The 22,169-nt window shown below is 38.5% G+C and overlaps 1 long non-coding RNA gene across 1 annotated transcript in view; it reads right to left on the minus strand.

Annotated features, from left to right (window-relative positions):
• Positions 1–22,169, minus strand: part of LOC128491939 (uncharacterized) — a 92,956-nt gene that overhangs the window by 13,617 nt on the left and 57,170 nt on the right. Inside the window, exon 2 of the long non-coding RNA XR_008354050.1 lies at positions 14,016–14,123. This is a non-coding gene — a long non-coding RNA (uncharacterized LOC128491939). The remainder of the gene's footprint in view (positions 1–14,015; positions 14,124–22,169) is intronic.

Below are 22,169 nucleotides of genomic sequence, written 5' to 3' on the forward strand. Positions count from 1 at the left end.
ATCATTGTTTGACACAGCAAGGACATGATGTTACTGTGAGCATAGATTAACTGGATCTGAAAGGTATTATTCCAATATATTTCTGTAAGCACTTACAATACAGGACTTTGGATGACAGAGTAAGTCAGAACCTCATTACATGTATCACAAAGTCCGGTTACTGGAGATATATCTGCAGGAAGCCTACACAATTTGCCTGGTATAGTTTATGTCACAAAGCATTTATATAGTAAATTATATACAGCCGTACGAAAAAGAAAGTACACCCTCTTTGATTTTACATATCAGGATATATTTTCAGCAGAGAAGGTAAGGAAAACATTTAGACAGGGTGAGAGAGTGAACAAGAATAAGTGTGTGAGAGAATGAACAAGAGTGAATGCGGGAACCAAGCTATGAATTTTGTTCCTGAACTAAAAATTCCCCCCTGAATTTTCACCCCAACCGAATGAACAGGGAATGTAAGTTTCTGTGCTGTTTTTTATGTGATAAAATCTTCAGTGGAAATAATAAAAATATAGGTCTTTATTGGCTTAACATGGCTGAAAATACAATTAATGTTTTGTGAAAGTAGAACAGCACCTTTAATATCTCAAATGGCCAGTTTTGTGGCTGAGGGTGTAGCTAAGGGGCAAAGCTTTCCAGTTTTTAGCTACTATATGACTTTTTGGTCGGTATGGATTTAAGTATAGTATTTTAAGTATTTTCACATTGATTGAAAAAAGTTTCTAAATATATTTCCAGCCGTTCAACATACAGTCAGCTTTATTGATACGAAGCTGACAATTGTTAAAACTGCACTTTGTGGTAGTTTATACACAGTCCACAACAAGTCCACACCATTATGGAAGGCGTTTTTTATTTTAATTATTCATTTTGGACTGCATAGTATGGGTTTTTTTTTTGTTTTTTTTTAAGGTCAGTCAGCCCCTGGAGAAGCAGTCCCAGTAATTACAAAAAAGAAAAAAAAAATACAAGATGTGCTAAAATACCCCCCTTACGCCAAATAGAAATACACTATACGGACATAAAGAAATGGTTGGATGAGTTTGGTGTGGCCCGCACAGAGCCCTCATCTCAACCCCATCAAATACCTTTGGAATGAACTGGAACAAAGATTGCAATCCAGTCCTCCTCTTCAAACATCAGTGCCTGACCTCACAAATGCTCTACTGGATGAATGGGCAAAAGTTCACACGGAAACACTCCTTCCCAAACTATGCCTATGTTTTTAGAATGCAATGCCATAAAAACCCCTGTTGGTGTAATGGGCAGGTGCGCCAATACATTTGTCCTTATATTGTATATCCTTCAGTCTGGGTCTGTCTCAGAGATCCTGCCAGATCTCGTAGGTCAAACAATATAAGGCTTCAGCGATACATGCAAAAAATATAAAAGATGCATGGTGTGTATGCATCAAACACTGGTCTCATTGCCCTGTGCAGTACAATAAAAGATAATAAATGAATGTTACAAAACACAGCACATAAAAACTAGCTCCATTTCGCTAGCATGTTTTCATCTAAACTAACGACTGGAAAGTGCACAATTTGCCAAGTTTTGTTTAATAAATTTCCATTACTTCTAGCACAGCCTCTGTATGCACCCGGCTAGCATAAAGGAGAGATGGGGGGGAAATATTATAACTTTTTTGGGTCCCTTTAAGCGCACGACCACAATGTATTATTGTTGTACGATCTTGCGTGCAACTAGTGACTCCTCCTACAGTTGACCCAGTTGTACTAACATATTTGTTATAGATTTTGAAATCTTGTACATTATGCTGGAAAAGACACATATTGACAATCAAAAGTGATGAAACAAAAAAAAAAGGATCAGCTGTCTTCTTAGCAAAACATCAATCCTGCTTCGCCCAGAAAGGTCAATAAAGCTGACATTTCTGCATAGCTAATGCATTTCGTTTTTTTCTATCGATAGTTGTTTACCCACCAGCTTTAGAGTGAGCTCTGCAAGAGTCAGCATGCAGCCAAATGAAACATATGTAAAAGGTGAGGAAAAATGTAAACAGTGCATCTATTTCTGTTCACTGGCCGTTCACAAAAATTGAAACTGGAGAGCATTTTTTACACGGGAAACATGACAACTGAGTAAAAAAAAACATGTCCCTGAACAAATGTGCGGATGGCAACGTCTATATTTCCGCAGCTTTCGCTGTCAGCAAAATGACATTGTGTGGAGGTACACAACTTTCTGCAGGACGGAGCTGAAATAATCTGCAGAATTCTAATGACATTTACCAGTTCACTCACTCTTTTCCAGCTGAATGGCGGAGTACGAGATCTATTTGTCAAAGTGATACTAATTAACAAATACATTTACACGGATCGGGAAAAAGTTCACAAGCATCTATGGAATACCAACTACCTGAAGATACACTCTACAAACCAAACTGAATTTGTTGCATTATAAAACAAAAGAGCACATGTACTATCATTCAGCCTACGGCAGAAAACCACAAGGCTAGAGATTCCAACATTCTGTAGATTTGCTTTTTTTTTTTTTTTGCAAATCATGAATATTTTAGATGCACAAGTCTTCGAAGGGTATAGAGAACATGTACCAGGGTGCCCAGGTGTCCGATTACATCCTGGGCCACTCAATCACAGGAAACCAGAGGTGGCCAATATATGAATATTTTTTCATTTTACAGCATTTTTAGCAGCAGAGAGCAGAGACCTATGCTACTATTGTCACATATCTTCCTTCCTGTGCTTAATTGGGTGACTTCACAGTAGCATTGATTGTATGAAGTCATACCACAGTTTCCATTACTAATGCAACTGGCAATTGGCAAGAGAGCAGCTGTGTCTGCAGCGAGGTGAATTGAGCCTTGAAGAAGTGAAGTATCTTTGCATACTTAGTTTTATACTGTATACTATACAACGTATATCTCTCTATATATAGGTGTGCTATTCTATACATGTATATATAAAACGTCTATACACACACACACACACATATATATATATATATATATATATCTTTTATTTATATAGCGCCAACACTTTACGCATCGCTTCTTACAATAAAAATATTTAAGCGCTCTGACGAGACTAGAAAATTGACAGACTAAGACAAACCGTGGAGAGAGCCCTGCTCCTAAGAGAATCTTGAGGTGTATATCTACATGTATATATACATATATACCGTATTTGCTCGATTATAAGACGACCCTGATTATAAGACGACCCCCCAAAATCTGAATATTAACTTAGGAAAAAAAGAAAAAGCCTGAATATAAGACGACCCTAAAGGAAAAAAGTTTTACCAGTAAATGTTAATTCATGTAAACTATTTTTTTTAATAAAAGCTATGATTGAGAAAAATATTTTTTTTTGTTTTTATTTCTTGTATTTTCCAACCTGTCCCCCAGTTACGCACATCTGCCCCCAGGCTTGCCACACCAATATGGCACTGTGGCCCATGATATGCCTTTTAACCCTCTATATGCCACTGTGCCCCATGGTATGCCTTTTGACCCCCTATGTGCCACTCTGCCTCCAGAAATGCCTTATACCCCTATATCCCATTCTGGCATTTAGGGGGTTAAAATGCATATTATGGGGCAGAGTGGCATATAGGGAGGTATAAGGCATTCCAGGAGGCAGAGTGGCATTAAGGGAGTTAAAAGGCATTATATAGAGCACTCTGCCTCCAGAAATGCCTTATACCCCTATATGCCACTCTGGCATTTAGGGGGTTAAAAGGCATATTATGGGGCAGAGTGGCATATAGGGAGGTATAAGGCATTTCAGGAGGCAGAGTGCACTATTAAATGCCCCCTTAACGCCACTCTGCCTCCTGAAATGACTTATACCTCCCTATATGCCACTCTGCCCCATAATATGCCTTTTAACCCCCTAAGTGCCAGAGTGGCATATAGGGGTGTAAGGCATTCCAGAAATGCCCTACACACACACACACACACACACACACACACACACACACACACTTACTTACTTACCGGTGCTTCCAATTTCCTGGTGTATTGCCGGGGCAGCGGGTTGACGTCTCATTCCGCGGCAGCCGGAAGGAGGTGGAGTTGGCAGCGGGGGTTTGTATGCGTCCGTCGCAAATACCTTCCCCGGCTGTCAGAGATCAGGAACTCTGGAACAATGATCTCTGACAGTCGGGGAAGGTATTTGCGACGGACGCATACAAACCCCCGCTGCCAACTTCACCTCCGGAAGCACCGGTAAGTGTGTGTGTGGGGGGGCGACGACAGGAGGATCCAGGTCCCCTGCAGCGGTGCGGGGGATCTGGATCTTAGTCTCCTAATCAGACCTCTATTTGAGGTCTGATTAGAAGACGACCCCGATTATAAGACAAGGGGTATTTTTCAGAGCATTTGCTCTGAAAAAAACCTCGTCTTATAATCGAGCAAATACGGTATATATATATATATATATATATATATACATACATACATACAAACATTCATCCGCATACACATCCATTTATATAGATATATTTTATAGATTGGAATCTTGCAAGAGCAAGACCCTCTTCTACTTTTGTGTTTTTTTAACCTGTGGCAATCTTATCGACAATTCTGTATATTCTGTATATTGTCAATTACTATCATAATATTGCTGTAATGTATTAATAAAAAGTAATGTAATACTTATTAACACTCGCGTAAATAGCGTGCTTAATTTCTTAAGTAATATTCTAAATATTTGAATGTGAGATAGATTTTAGGACTAAGTATATCAGCCGGTACAAAATGAAGACAACTTGAGACTGAACTATGGTTCACAAAGATTTAAGAGCCAAGCAACCGGCAATCAATAAATAGCACTTATGCAGCACTTTCCCTGCTGCCATTTCCGTGTATGTATAACACAATATGTGAAGCTGTAAGAGAAGGTGACAGCAGGAGGAGTGTAAAGAGAAACATTTAATAACTGAACATTGTTTGCATGAAAAGATTGGAAGGTGAAGAGAGCAGGTTCTAGGGACAAGTTCTTCCTGTAAAGTACTTTTTAAGTCACACTCTCATTCTTTACTCTCACAGCATCTCATAGCATTGCATTTCACCAAATAAAGGCCAATGTGGTTTGATTTTTTAAGGTTCTATTTCTTTGTGTATTTGTACAGTTACACTATTGTATTGTATCTTCGTGGGGCATATCTCATTTTAAAGGAACAGTCTTCTTGATTGATTCCTGCCCCCATATTTTCCTCCCCAGAAGTGTAAAAATTGTTGTTTTTTTGCATTAAAGGTAATAAGCATAGTAAATGCATGAACTGGGAATCTTGCAAACCAAGCAAATGGCCATTGGGCCGCTAGACAACATAGCCACACACTTACTCAATCTGCTGCTCCATCATTGCCAGTTTGGACCTGGCCATTTTTATTATATAAAATATTAATGATACCAGATATGGAAAAAATTACAAATTAATATTGTTTATAAAACATAAAAAAAAGTCTTCAGATTTAATTTACAAAATGTGGCCAACTTAGATTACACCTATACAAAATGAACAGCATTGTAAGGAAGATCTGAAAATATGATAATATAAAGATTTATTTTCTGGTAAACACTATATTCCTATATACAGCAGTAAAAGGCCAGAAGACAAATATTTAGCCTCAGAAATACATCCGCACCAGATATTTGAGTCATATTATCTGCCATGGGCTGCAATACTTTTCGAGGTTATAAGATTTGGTTTCATTGTGCCTGCAGGTGAATACAAACTATATACACCCACAAATGAATGAGGCAAACAATGATTCACATCCAGTATGTGTTAATAATCACTAAAATATTTGAATCTGTGAAAAACAAACAAAATGCTTATTCAGGGACTAAAAGGTACAAATTATTAATCTTTTCCCAAGAACTGGAAAATGGCAGCACAAGTCATAGCAGGCTGCTGACTAATCCCTGGTGGAACACTAAAAGGGGATCATGGAAACCAGAGTCCTAAACAGCTCGATTTCAGATATGTTTTAACATGATCATTCCGACCTCCAAAGCGTTTTAATATTTGTGCATCTATTTATTTACAGATCATGGGGTGCCACAGTAACCTTTGTACCTAGAGTTATCTTGAGTGCGGTTTCTTAAGTTCTAAAGACAGTGCTGGTCCTTGACCAATTAGAGCTCCCACCGAGATGTTTCTTGGGCACGCCACACCAGTACACACCATGTCTTTTTATACTTTTGGAATGGCAATGAACGCATAGATCTCTTACTATTTATGTATTATCTTTTATTTATATAGCACCAACAATTTATGAAGCGCTTAATACAATACATAAAATCAAGGGGTATGACGAGAATTGACAGACTAAGACAAACTGATACATTAGGTGGAGAGAGCCCTGCTTGCAAGCTTACAATATTATGATGTCTCCATTTATTACAGAGGCTTCCATTGCCACCCTGCCAGGTATCAAACATGTTCTAGATGTTAGGGCAGTTTCTCAAGCGCGTGTCAGCACCCTTGGTCCAGCTGCCTGACTTGCCTGACAATAACACTGGCTCCGGCTGGAGGAATAAATGGTCTAAAACAGATACACTTATGTCTGCAGCAAAACTGATTATATTCCCCATTCCAACTCAGGTTTAATGAATCGAGGACATGACTAAAACTTTAAATGGACCACAGAGCCTCCATGAACCATACATCACTGTTAACCCTTCCCACCTCCCCATAATCAATGTTATATTGGGATGAGTTTCAATTCATAATTCTCTGTTTTGCTAAAGAAATTCCTGAAGGCCTTCAGAATCAGCTGTCAGAATTCCAAGAAGCTGCTCCATGATTTATCTAGCTGGTCAAAGGTTACAGAACATCGAAATGTAATTTCTTCCTCACCTTGGCTTCATTCTTCTTGGGCAACTTAAAATGTCATAACCAGTTTTCTGCACACAACAAATGGACCTTTGTGAAAGCATTATTGAATAGTCTGTTCTCGAAGACGGTGTTACCTATCAAGTTAGAATATTGCTTAATTTAGTTTAAAGTACCACTGTCTTGCTACTTCATACATTACGTTAATATGTCAGATAAAAGCACAATTTTTCACTCCTACGTTGCCTTTCATTCTTTCTTAACCTGAAAAGCTAAGAAAACTACAGTTTAACAATTTGAAAGAATGGATTAATTCGGCAGTTAATAAATATTTTGTCCATCATTTGCTTTGCTCAGTTTGTTTCATAAAATATTTGAAATTCTGCCAAACATAGCAAGGTGTTTAAAATATTCTGTACATCTTTCTAAATAATGCCTCTAGAAATTGGGCTGGTATAGGGTTCATATATGTGACTCTAATTATTTGACTTTGTATAGGTCTTTAATTCTGAGTTCTTCCAAGATATAATAGACAATAACAATGTCCCTAACAGTGGCTACTTTCAGGACACGTGGAAAGGCCTAGCTATGCATTCACATTTACTCACACACATACATAAATTTGTCCTTATGCAAATATTCATATATTCACTACATACAAGTTATTTTTTTTCAATACAATGTCTAAGGTTGCATAAGCGTTGCACATTCGACTCCATGATTCATTTATGCATTACGAAGGGCAAACCTCTTTTTCAGCAAGACTTGGGGCTAAATGCAAAGACCATTTCTACCAAATGGTTTTACCATCTTGTATTTCAAACAGCCAGAGTGGGTTCAGTCCTGCTCAACAAAAGAGAGGTGTTTGATCCAGATTAGATGACACCTCTCCTTTAGTATTGTAGTCTTCAGTCACTCAGTAGAAGAGTCTGGCTCAGCCGAGCCCGTCTTCTGCCATACCAAAAACAGCATGCCTATACCTAGTCTGAAAAACCTATCGGTCCTGCTGCAATACCTGATAAATTAAATGCCCCCCCCACCTATGCATTCTAACAGTACGAGATTCACTACTTTAAAAAAAAATAGGACAACGGGAACACAGTATAATTTTTCAATATGCAACTAGTCTCCATTAATACTTCTACGTAATAAAACCAAATAGCAACATGAAAACTGCCATCTGTGAGCTTCCACTGTAACACAAAACAATAACCGTGTACAGATGGAAAAGCAAACATAATAAAAAAGATCCACACAGAGCTCTCAAAGATGTTTATGGCATATGGTCATCCATATACAGTGTTCACTAGGAAACAAATATGATTTAGATATTGGATAATTACATTTTTTCTATTATTTGAAAACAATATGAAGTCAGAAGCTTCAAATCTGACTATACTATGCCCCGAAGTGACCTTTCTACGGCATATAATTTATTTTATAAAACAATACAGATTCAAAAGGCATTTCCGTCACTGGTCTTGAAAAGGTTTTCAGCTGCATATATGAACGTTTTACATTTTCAATCTGCTTTCCCATTTCCCTTTAGATTGTATAGCTATATTGCCTATTGCTGTGTGGAACCACAGTGCGAATAAAAACCGATCATGGACGACTCATCTATGCAAAAGAGTTCCCAACTGCTTCTTGGAAAGCCTTGTAAAAATGTGACCCACTTACTTTCATTGTAAATTTTTTCACATGGTTTGACCCAGGTTCATCGACTTATGATAATGGACCAGATGCTGCTCGAGCTAATGCTCTCAAAAGGTCTACACATGCCTTTCTCTTGCTGTTATTAAACACTCAAGTCAATGAAACAGGGTGCCCGAGCTAGATCTTCACATACAGTGACTAAGAAAATCAATTCTAATTCTCAGTGGTTAGGATTACTAAAGCAGAAGGTCACAAAAAGCTGACCTTGTTTACGATTTTTTTTCTAAAACTATACTTTGAAAGTGGTTTAGCATTGGTAAGGTTTCCCTGCATTTTTCCTGTTAACCCGCTGAGCACTACAAGAGCAGGTAATACTTCACTCGAAACTATCCATGTGTGAGCACCTAAAAAAATATGACATTACATTACAGATTTCAGCTACATCTATACGTATATATAAATATATATATATATATATATATATATATCTCATATGTAACTCCTATTTTGTGTGTGTTTTCACCATGTGCTTGTTCACACATTACTTTCCTCTTTCTCAATAAGTGGTTTTTTTTTTAAAACTATATTCATATATGTAAGATATTTTTAGGAATACAGGTTTAAAAATATTAAAAAATGAATAAATAACACACACTACCGGTATATAAATTATACACAGCTAGTATAAAGTATAAAAATATATAATATATTGCCCTGATTTGCAAACCACCCTATATTCCAATATGATTGTCTTTTATTTCAAGTTTTTTAGGTTTTCATTTTGAAATAGATAGGCAGATAGATAGATTTGATTTGTACAAATGGGCCAAAAACGATTGACACATTTTTTGTTTTATTTTGGGAACTTCCACAAAAGGACGGAGCTTCCACGCACATCCTCTGCCCCCTTCCTCCAATCAGGGAAGATGGTGTGGCTGGAAGCTCTGCTGTTTTGCAGAAGTTCACCGGGAGATGAGATTCGCTGAGAAATAGAAGTGTTTCTGCACCTATCTTTCTCTGCAAATCTATCTGCATTATTCTGGCCTCACTGTACACTTTTGCAAAAGTAGAGAGCCACAGGAACAGCATCTACCCCATTCCACCAATTGGGAGAGCAAGTGTGCCCAGAGGCGCCATTTTTTTGTTCACCAGGAGGCCATTTGTTAAAATTTTAATTTGTATGTATCTGATTGCATAAGCCTAATATTCTTGCGTCCCATCAGGTTTTACTTTTTTAAAACAGTTCTACTTTTCGCATAATGTTTTAATCTGCATATTAGTCATTTGTAAATGTTCTAGCTGTTATCTTAGCCCAATCTACTAGACAGACACCCAGATTCCATATTATACTGCCTGTGGGAAACAACACAATGTCTCACCCAGCTGGACACTCTGAATAATGAAAGTCTATGAAGGAATGGACTTCATTAGCACTGCCATAAAAAATCATTTACAATGGCAGCCCCCAGGCCTGCAGATAAGGAAACATAAAATTTACCAGGTTTTTGTCAATGCTAGCATACATTAATGTATACAGCACTGTATTTTATGCTGAAGGAAAAAGAAAAAACTTCCATGGAATTCCCTCTTTATGACAGAGATTAACCCCTTAAGGACAATAGGGGTTATTACTCGTAGTATATTGTGGGACAATGGCTATTTTAACATTTTTCGGTGTTACTGTTTAGCTGTGATTTTCTTCTTTCTCATTTCATGCTCCCACACATATTATATATTGTTTTTTTCAGGACAAACAGGGCTTTCTTTAGATACCATTAATATTATCATATCATCTAATTTACTATAAAAAAAATGATAAAATATGGGGATTTTTTGTTAAAAAATTACTTTTTCTCACTTTTTAAACAAAAAACTTTTACTCATCTGCAAAAACGAATGAAAAAACCTGCTAAATAGATTCTACTATTTGTCCTGAGTTTAGAAATACCCAATGTTTTTATGTTTTTTTGCTTTTTTCTGCACGTTATGGGGCAATAAGTACAGGTAGCGTTTTGCTATTTCAAAACCTTTTTTTCCAAATCTGGTAATTCTTCCCCCCATGTGCCATTTCGGGTATCTTTGAAGCCGGCCAATGCAATTTACCCCATCAAGTCATATATTTTTAAAAACTAGACACCCCAAGGTATTTCACATTCTGGTAATTTAACCCTTTCCATGCACTAATTTTACCACCAGCCTTTGTGAAACTTTATGGTAGTAAATTTTTTTGTATTTTTTTCACACACGTTGTACTTCAGGTATAAATTTATCGCTCCTGGTATATGTCCCTGTCAAACAACACCCCAATATGTGTTCAGTAACATCTCCTGAGCGCAGTGATACCCCACATGCATGGGTTTGTTGGGTTATTTGGGAGGTAAAAGGCCGCCTTTGTGAGGTGTGTATTTTTTGGCCATTCAGACATCTGATCCTACTGCCCCCATGTCCCATATTTGGGACACCTTTGAACCCGGCCAATTCAATTTACCCCATCCACTCATGCATTTTTTAATACGAGACACCCTATGGGCATTTGTAATGCCAATATTTTAACTCTTTCCATGCTGGAATTTTTGTAAAGATAAAGAATCTTTTAGGACTTGCTTATTAATTTTTTTTTTTTTTTTTTGGTGACAGTGGGGATTTTTATATGTTACCATATTATTTTTATTTTTTTAAACATTTTTTAAATTTTTTTTTTTAAATTTTTTTAAAATTTTTTTTTACTAATCACTCATTAGTGAGCTGGGCTCCATTGACCTTGCATGGTTGGATGCAGTACCTGCATTCAACCTGCAGGAGGAGCTCGAGAGTTCACAAGAGGGTCTGGATAGACCCTCTATGAACTAATTTCTATTGTTAATGCCATCCTGTGAATGACGGCAACGTCATTTACAGGATGGCACTTGTGGTTGCTCTTCGGAGCAATCACAAGGCGATCGGGGGTCGGGGGCTAGTGTTGCTGATATGCCTCGATATCGAGGCATGTCAGTAACACCATTTATGCTTAGGAAGCGATTCCGATCGCTTCCTAAGCTGTTTTAGCCGGGCGCCGCCGCGATCTTTCATGATCGGTGCGGCGGCGGCCATTTTTCTTCCGGGGAGGGCTGCCGAGGGCTGCCCTCCCCGGATCCACGGTCAGCCTCACTTGGGAGGCTTCCGTGGATGCTGCAAAGCCGCCGATCGCGGCGAAAACGCCGCGATCGCGGCGATGCAGCTATTTAACGGCAGCCCGTACATGTACGGGCATTGTCGTTAACCCCTTGCACGGCAACCCCGTACATGTACGTGGATTGTCGTTAAGGGGTTAAAAGAGAAGTAGATTTCTACATTGAAAACTGGTTTGAGAAGGGCCTTCCTCATCATTTGTAATGCACAGATTATGACTGTTGTAGCCTCGATTTTCCGGGCTAGGCTTAACCCCCCATTAACCCCAATAATGACACCACACACCATTGAATATGGATAAGAAAAGGCCACAGCCAATTTTATTTATTAGAGTCATTGTCACGCCAACACCTGAAACAATAAACATTGGTGCGCTAACAAGGACAATGACTCAAAACACAAACGTTAATACCGTATTTGCCCCGAATATAGGCTGCACTTTCCCCCCCCCCACTTTAAGTCTTTAGAGTGGGGGTGTGGCCTATATTTGGGGTCTAGCGCAGGAATGCGCAATTCGTATCGCCCGCCGCCCGGTACATGCAGTTCCAGGCGCCGGGCAGGCAGCAGGGTTAGGACACAGATCCCCCCGCAACGTTGTAGGGGACCTGCATCCTACTATCCAAGACGCTGAGACAGCCTCCCCTGCCAGCACTTTCCACGGAGGGAGATTGTCTAAGCGCATCGTGCAGACGTTCAGCGGCTGCGGCGATGCGCGTAAACAACCTCCGCTGCCGGCACGTCTGCACGATGTGCTTTAACAATCTCCCTTGCCGGGAATTCCCACGGGGGGGGGTGTATCAGCATGTATCAGGGGGAGGGCAGAGTGGCAGCATATCTCGGGGGTGCAGAGTGGCAGCATATATCGGGGGAGGGCAGAGTGGCAGCATATGTGGGGGGCAGAGTGGCAGCATATATCGGGGGAGGGCAGAGTGGCAGCATATCTCGGGGGGCAGAGTGGCAGCATATGTGGGGGGGGCAGAGTGGCAGCATATATCGGGGGAGGCAAGAGTGGCAGTATATTTCGGGGGGAGGGCAGAGTATCTATTCTGTGGTTTTTGTAGTAAGAAAAATGTTTCTTTAGAAAAGCACCTAACTTTTAGGGTGCGGCCTATATTCGGGTGCGGCCTATAATTGAGCCAATACGGTATATACAATAAACACAATGAACCCACCAAGCTCGCCAAGTAATCCAGGTACCATAACCAAATACCACTTAAGGAAGGGACATACCCAGATGTCCGGAAGAACCTCCCACCAGATGTTACCAACAATTCACTTACCACCACATTAACCCCCTGGATACCTGGCAAGCTGCCGCCCCACAGACTGTGACAAAACAACACAAACCAACATACAAATTTAAAAGGAGGGAGGGTGGGACACGCAACCAGGTAAGCTAACCACAAGAATGATTCCTAAATATATATATATAATCTACCCCCAACTCCACCCCCAAATTTCCCACCAAAAAGCCTACCCCTCCTCCGCACAACAGTCAGGGCCCACTATAGCCTATGCTGGCCCCCCGTGGGCATCAATACGCTCTGTTTATGCATCATACAGAACTCCAGGATATCATGGTGTTATAGAAATCAATAAATAAGTAGTAGTGAACAATAAAAAAAAACATATATTTTTCTGGTATTTGGTGGTGACAGTATGTGGAAGACCAAAATGGAATATGTGAAAGCATGATGAAGCAACAATTGGGGGAAAATATACTCCAATTCCAAATTCTTCACTTTAAGATGCGGGATGGCTAGTTGGTCAGTAATCAGTATTCTCTGCTCTTTTACACCGCGCTATTACAAAATTTTTATTTTTAGTTAGAAACAAAAATATGTTGTTTTGAAGCTCAGCTGCAGATATACACTAGTCAGTAGGAGCCTGGAGCATCACAATCCCACTCTGCTCGCAAAGCATAATTGTTTTTATCAAGGATTATCCTTTGAGGTTGGAAACAAATCCTACTTAACATCATAAAAAAACAACAATGTAACACCTTTTCACAATAGTAACTGTTTTGTATTTGAACTGTATTTTCCCTTGTCTTCCTACTCAGCGTAAGCAGTCAGGCATCGTACACAATGCCTAATATACTTATTCTGTACATTTACACTTACATTAAGATACACAGAAACAATAGCATTTGACTGTAGATATGAAATATTTGGCTTATAGATTCTGCACATTTCCTACTTTAAAAACCTTATTCAATCTATATAGTTAAGATTGCCTTATGCCTATCCCATGGACGTTCTACCACTCCTGCTGGAATGCTGTTCTACATATCTACATCTTTTTCAGTAATATAAAATGTCTTTACATTACAGCTATATATTATGATAGGTGATGTGCACCTCATTAAAATGGTGGTAGGTAGACGGTTAAGGAAGCACACAGTGAGGTCCAGTTCTGCTATCCTTAGTTGTACCGATCGCTGCTTGCTGTCTGTGAGGCCGTGACATCTAAAAAACAGATTAATTCCCAAGGTGAGAACGATTTTGACTGATAACATTATACATGGATTACATGCAGAAATGCAATTTTGCTACTGGCATATAGCCTGACAACTTGAAATGTCTTATTAAAATAACATCTATTTCTAACACAACCTACTAGAGAATATTTCCTATCTGTTTCTTGTGCTTTCTAGATTATTTTAAAGTAATATTTAGGTGATAGATAAATCTCAAGGCTAGAGCTCAAGGGAGAGCTGTGCTATGAAATTGCGGCCCTTTCTATCCATTATGAAGGGCAAACACTATGTAAGATTTGTCCAGTGAGAATGGCTTAACTGGGCCTGAATTGGGCTTAATTTTAGAGTGATCTTTTCATTATAGATATTTATGGCTTTGCAATGGTTAATTATAGCCTTTTTTTCTTTTGCTGTAGGAAACCTTTTACACCCTGTCCTTGATTGTTTCCTGTAGAGTTTGCATTTGCTGATACTTAATAAGCAGCACCTGTTACGTTGACCGTGCTCTAAATGCTTAACACATGTACCCACTTTGCACCTTAACCACATTTTTTCGGAATGCTGCCAAAATTCTCATCATAGCTTGTTTAAACCTATATGACCCTAGATAAAGCAACATTTTGTTATTACTGACAACCCTTCCAAAAAATGTGTGAGAGGGAGAAATAATTAATCTATAACTCGCAAACGAATGAATGAATTTAACAAACTTTTCGGAGATTCGCACTATTCAATTGTCATAAAAAAACAAGTTTGCACGATTTTGAATGCAGAAGTCTAGCAATCATCTAGCCATGCTTAGAACTTGTCTGCCAAGAACTTGAGGAATTGCATTCAGTTTCAAGACTGCAGAATATATCCAAAAGGGTTTAAAAGGTCCACGGTGGATTTCAACATCTTCAACAAGCACTAACTGAAGTCTGAGTGGTGTGATAAACCATAGGGATATCTGTTGATGTTTTCTTGTAGCTGTAAGCTTGTCGGGAAACAGTGGGAAACAGCAAATATTTTTTTCTGGATAGTATATGCTTAATGAAAGCAATCTTCCCATCTACCAAACAGAAAAGGGATGGGACATGACTTGTGGAAGTTACGCCTTAACTATTGGGAGGTTTTGCTAGGGTCAAGCCAAAGTACTGATTTTAATGGGATACACTTTAAATATTTAGTGTCTTTAAGCCACTTATGGACGTGTACAATGTGGACAGCTCAGTAGTACTTATAACTGGTTAAAACCCCACAGTGTTTTGTTATTTCACACAAAATGTCTGATTGCAGACTTAATTGAATCAAAAAGGTTCTTGGGGAACAAAACCTACATAGCTGGGAAAGAGTGGATGGGGAGTGAAAGACGAACAGTGATTTGGGGTTGGGACAGAAAAAAGAACAGTAAATGCTGCCACCTTGTGGTGGGTAGCACTGATTTTAAAGCCATATATATATTTGAGGCGGAGCTGACAGCATAAAAAAAATACAAAGGGTCATCTTATAATCGAGTAAATACGGTAATAGCTTACATTATGATTCAGTCTGTTTGTATTATTATGAAACAAATGGTTTATTTTCATGACCCTTATAAGTAAAAGTCAACTAAAATTAAAGTCATTAAGTTACTAAAACTATTCTCATTAAATGTAAACACATTTGCCAAAAATCAGATTAAATACAAAGTTTTGCTTGGAAGTTACAGCACAGCGGTGCAAGGAATCAAATCTGAGAGTACATTTATTCAGTTTGTAATGCTACAAGTAGCATCCACTGACAGCCAGAAGGGCACAGAGGAAACCCAATATAAAAAAAACAAATGGCTTCATTAAGTTTAATTACTGGCAGGATTAACAATCAAATAATGAATGGAGCTGTGGAAGGGGAACTTTTATATATGTCACATTATTGTTCGGTAAATGAGGAGGATGAAGGGCTTATTCAATCCTACAGGCTACTTACAGGGATTTTGTTTTGAATCATACACTCATCAATGATTTCTAGAATTAAGTGTCTGACTGTGATGAGTGGTTGGATTAAGATTGACCTGCCAACAAACAATGATACAAGAAAAATGTTCTAATTGATATTGAACCTATGCATTTTCTGTTTCCATTCCATCTACTGGATCTACAGTATATGGACAAAATTATTGGGACACCTGAGCTTTACACCAGCAGGGACATTGCATTCTAAGTACACAGAGCATGACCGTGCCCCAGGGCACAAAGCACGGCCCATAAAGACATGGTCGGATGAGTATGGTGTGGAAGAACTTGACTGGCCCGCAAAGAACCCTGACCTGAACCCCATCAAACATCTTTGGGATGAATTGGAATGGAGATTGCAAGCCATGCTTCTCATCCAACATCACCTCACAAATTCTCTACTGGATGAATGGGCAACGATTCCCATAGATACACTCCAAAATCTTGGGGACAGCATTCCCATAATAGTGAAAGCTGTTATAGCTGCAAAGGAGGAACCAACTACATATTAATGTCTATGTATTTAGAATGCAATGTCATAAATGTCCCAGTTGGTGTAATGGTCAGGTTTCCCAATACTTTCGTCCATTTAGTAAATGTATATTGCTTTGAATTTTATAAGCTTTCAGGCTTTTGTATATGGTTTTATATTGTCATAATATCATCATAAGATGCCAAACTAAAACTATGGAATTTAAAAAAATACACAAGCCCTGTGGACATGATACAGAATTACAATTGTTCCTGCTTTGAAGAAATGCTTACTCTTAACAATCAGTGATACACACAGAACAGTCCTTTTTTATTCCTGTTTCACTTAATATCAGCTTTGTTCCTTCAGGTGGTCTACGGTGTAGAGCCCCCTCATCAGAGATCGCTAAAGCAATTAGAGGAACCGTGACTCCCACTTAACCAGAGATGGATACTTAGAACCAAAAGGGTTGCAAAGCTCTGACATGCACTGCCTATAGAGTTGGAGACTGCATGAACTTGAATCCTTTTTTGGCATATATAGTTATTAATTGATACAAATTTTAATTAAAAGAAGTGTTAATCCAACAAGCCATTTATAAGCTGTGTTGCATAAATATGTCCTGATATCAGACCTTCCTCTCCTCTATAGCAGTTGTTGTGGTCCATGGCAGGGGCCCCGAAGGTGGAAGCCTTTGGATGCTCTAAATTATTCTCAAATTCACAACTTTGCAAGTGAAGGAGAGCGCGGCAACTTCAATCTGAAAGTGCTGATATATCTAACTGTCAACAAATCCAGCGGCTGTGCTCCAGCTGTCAGATTAGCACAGCTATGAGTTCCATAATAGTGTAATGATCAGAACACATTCTCATTATGTATCGCTGATATGTTAGGTTATCTGTATCTTTGTTCTTGGCCTTGAACACAGCCCTGGCCCTTGTTTATTGCAGAGACATGGAAAACGAAAGCCCATCTTTCAGTCTTTTCCAGGTAAATATTCAACAAACTGACAGAAGAAAATGTCCTTCCTCTGGACAAGCTGAAGTAATACATCCAAAAAAGGAAATACATTAAACCAATAATTTTTTTTCCACAAATCCACGGCGAGTAAAATATCCCTCAATGTATACAAACAGAAACGAAGATGCTTTCACAGGGCAAATCAAATAATTTCATACCACCTAGGCAGAAAAATGCTGAAAAGACAATGAAAGTCTTTTGACTCAGCTGTTATGTCCGATTGCCAAACAGAGTGCTCAATAAAAGCAATTTTATTTAAAGCCAGAATGCCATAGAAGGCATTTGTATTTCTGGAAAACACAACTGCTCAGCATTTAATACCCTGTTTTTTTAATTTAGCATTTTAGAAAATCACTAAAACCAAACAAGATTTGCTTTCAGTATGAGTAGCAAAAACAGTTGTAAAGCTCTTAGCTAATGACGAAATTTAATATTATTTGTATTATGCCAGCGCTCTATTACATTTGTGTAACGAGACCCTTTCATAGGGTGGCAATTTGAGAAAAAAAAACAGAGGGGGCTTAAATAACGAAACAAAAATGTTGGCAACTACAGTGCTGTGGAAAGGTATTCTTCTATTTTTGCATATTTGACACACTTAAGTGTTTCAGCTCATCAAACTAATTGTTATATTAGACAGGCAGAGTAAACAAAAAAATGCAGTATTGAAATAACGATTTCATGTATAGAAAGAAATAAAGCTATCCAACCATGCCTGGCCCTGTGTGAAAAAGTAATTGCCCCCTTAAATCAACCAATTAACCAAATTTAATTGATAATTAGGTTCAATTTTACTAGATACATGCAGGCATGATTACTGCCAGCCCCGGTGAATCTAACATCAATTAAATAGAACTTTTCCTGCAAAGTGAAGTAGGCTAAAATGTCTCAAAAAGTAGCATCCTGATGTAAAGAAATTCAAGCACTGATGAGAAACAATGTCATTGACAACTATCAGTCTGGAAAGGCCATTTCTTAGGACTTCACGGTTATCTACAAATAGAGAAAAATTGGAACAGTGGTAAATCTTCCCAGGAGCAGCCAGCCTACCAAAATTCCTCCAAACGCATCGAAGACTCTTCCAAGACGTCAAAAAGTACCCAGGATAACATCTAAAGAACTGCAGGCCTCACTAGCCTCAGTTTAGGTCAGTGTATCATGATTCCACAATAATATTCCAATTCCATAATTGATGGAACTGTGAATTCTGCTCTCTACCATAAACTCCTAAAGGAGAATGTCCGGACATCAGTTTGTGCCCTACAGCTGAAACACAGTTGGGTTATGCAGCAGGACAATGATCTGAAGCACAGAAGCAAGTCTACCTCTGAGTGGCTCTAAAGAAACAATGGGGTTTACTATGCAATATAAAATCTAGGTGTAATGTGGAAAACTGAGAGTATGTATAAGATATATATCTGTTAGCATTTATCCTGAACCCCAAAATAAATCAATCAGATCACCAGGTTCATGCATCACTTTGATCCAAAGTTGATCCTTTTGATTTGTCCCTTACTTTTTCATCTATCCAAAGCATAGACATTTACAAAAAGGGGGGAGAGATAGTATTTTCTTGCCTGGGGTTTCATTTGGTATAGGTATATAGAGATTGTAACAGTAATAGTAATTTTGTAATAGTAATTTTGTTTGTCTTTGGTCAACCATACTTTCTTTCTTTCTTTCTCCTCTCCCTCTCCCCCTCCACCAAAGTGGAACCAATCAGGATTCAAGCTTGAAGTTAAATTTCCTACAGTATGAACCCAATAGGTCATGTTTTGAATTGCTACACAGATATTGCTCTTATTGACGAACCTCCCAATACCCGACCCAGACTGGTCATGTGGCACAATGGGCAAATACCCAGTGGGCCTCTGGCTCAGATTCCCAGTACAGCCCTGTCGCATATTTTGTCATATAGAGATATAGTGGCACAGTTACCTGAACATGCTAAAGGGCTAAATTGCTCAACAGATATCAGATAAAGAGACATTGATTCACAAATGGCACCCATTATTTGATTAAGGACTTACTCAAAGTGAACAGAGAAGCAGTCATCAAGGAGACATGCCAATTGTTTAAACAAGGTTGATTACCACAGTAAGTTGTAACAGCTGAAGTATTGAGGGGAGTCAGTAATGGGAAACACACCAATTGCCTAATGAAGCAGATCACTGTAATTAGGTGTAACAGCTGAAGTGTTGCAGGGATGCATTAATGGAAAACATACCAACACTAAGACGGATCATTAGAGTAAAGAAAATTGGCATTTGAGAGTATATCCTGATAATTTGGTCAAAATGGTAGGAGTATAATATTGTTGATTTCCTTAGCATCTATGTAAACTTGCAGATAATATGTAAGGGACACATATGTTTTAATGTAGATTACAGATGATAACTATTAGTTGCTAGAACATTATTAATCATAAGGTAATTTACTTGTTAAAGAAATATACAGCGTTAATATAATCCGGACACGCTCTGGACAGATGACTTGGGTTATTTGCATAATTTGCCTAGGCAGTTAGTAACCCGTTAAGCTATCCTTAAAAAATATAAATGTGCCTTGGTAAAATGCAGGGTGTTTACCAAGAGAGCTGTTTCTGTTAAAACTATAAAAAATAGACAGGCATTAAGGGGGAAAAATGCACCCAGCCGAGCACTGAAAGGGCAAAATAACATGTTGGATACCCTTGGTCTAGAGGGTATTCCGTTAATTAGGGTAGGACAAATAGCGATACATGCACTAAAACGGGTGATAAATCAGATATAACATAAAAACAGCAGAAGGCATAGTATGCGGAACATTAAATCGGGCTCTCAGCAATCGTAGTTTCAAAAGGGATAGAAATCATCAAAGGTTTAGTCTTGTGTAAATGATACGTGTACAGATTTGTGTAAAGTTAGTCTTCTTATAACTATAAAGTATATACATCATTGTAGAGTTAGTCTTGTTGTAAATATAAGATTTAGAGATTGCTGCACTTGTATTTTAATTGTATTTTTGCACTGAAGGTCTTATATGACCAAATAGTACATATGCAAGATTATTACATTTTACATGTAAGTAAAATTAGACTGGTGATGTACCAGCATTAAATCATTATCAGTCAGAATTGAAGCAACCAATGGAGTTTCCAGTTTTTCCAGGTTTATTTACTATACAGCCTAACTATGCAAGAAGATGGAGCTTCAACTGTTTAAAAAATATGCACAAATATACCAACAAATATGCAAGTATCTGACCACTCGTTGACCCACACACTCACAGATCAGTCGGTTTTCAACTAATACACAGCAGGGAATGTGGATTTGGGTATTTTTAGACTGTTTTCAGCTACAAATGTAGGACAACTGATGCAAGCTGGTTTGTTGGCTTCTTTAATTAAGTACTTTAGTGGGATCAGTGTTGACATGCATGTCTCAACGATTTTGTCCTCTTCAATAGCTCACAAGCTTTGGATTATATTAGCAATGAAGCATAGGTACAGATTGGGGCAATTATTGTTTGATACACATATCTTGCTGTTTCAGCACAAACCAGTTGTGCTTACTGTTTGTGAATATCTTTCTTTGACATCCAGGGAAGATGTCACTGCTGTTGTAGATAATTAAAATGATACCATTGATTGGCTAACTGAGAGTTTAATTGCGAGCTTTAGAGACCAAGTTGTTAGGTCCCTTCCTCAGGCATTAATGAAGTTAAAACAGAAATTTTGTTTCAGCGTCATTAATGCCTGAGGAAGGGACCTAACAACTTGGTCTCGAAAGCTTCCAATTAAACTCTCAGTTAGCCAATCAATGGTATCATTTTAACTATACTTTTCTCCTGTTTTCTCAACAGCTAACACAGTACAAACCCTTTTATTGTTGTAGATAATAAAATAGTAGTGTGTGTGTGGTAATGTATTTTTTGTGTCACGTATTAGAAGTGTGACCTGGAAATGGGCTTTAAAAAGCAGGACGATGATATCTTGATATCCCTACATTATTGCAAAAAAAGTTTGGACCATCTTGGATAAGTTATGATCTAATTGTAGATATATTTTGCATCAATACACTATATAAGCAGCTTATAGGTTCACTAGAATGTCTGAGAACCCTCCAGATTTTGCCCAGAGTTTAGTCGCCCCACCCAGTTCCCTCCCACACACCACCCAGTTCCCTCCCACACACCACCCAGTTCCCTCCCACTAAAGGTTATCTCAGGTTAGCCCCACCCATACACAAAAGCCACTCCTCTAGAAGATGGTTCTGGGTAGCCTATCATGGGGAGTTCCCAGGTATTCCTACTAGGCCTAGTAAGGCAGCAGCCCCTACTAAATGCACTAGTTCTTGAAACTGGTCCATTTGAAGTACTCTGCCTAGCTGCCACAGCCTCTGACGGACAGTCCCTAAAGCAAAATATCTCTGGCTCCTGTTCCATGTCATGTCCTGGAATGACCTGCTATTGCACCTTCACATATTGAGCTGTTTATTATAACATTATATATTGTGCATGGTATGGTAATGTGTATTATATATATATATATATATATATATATCGCAGGGTGGCTACCCTGAGCAGTCAA

The sequence above is a fragment of the Spea bombifrons genome, chromosome 4 (assembly GCF_027358695.1).
Source record: "Spea bombifrons isolate aSpeBom1 chromosome 4, aSpeBom1.2.pri, whole genome shotgun sequence".
Classification (NCBI taxonomy): Eukaryota; Metazoa; Chordata; class Amphibia; order Anura; family Pelobatidae; genus Spea; species Spea bombifrons.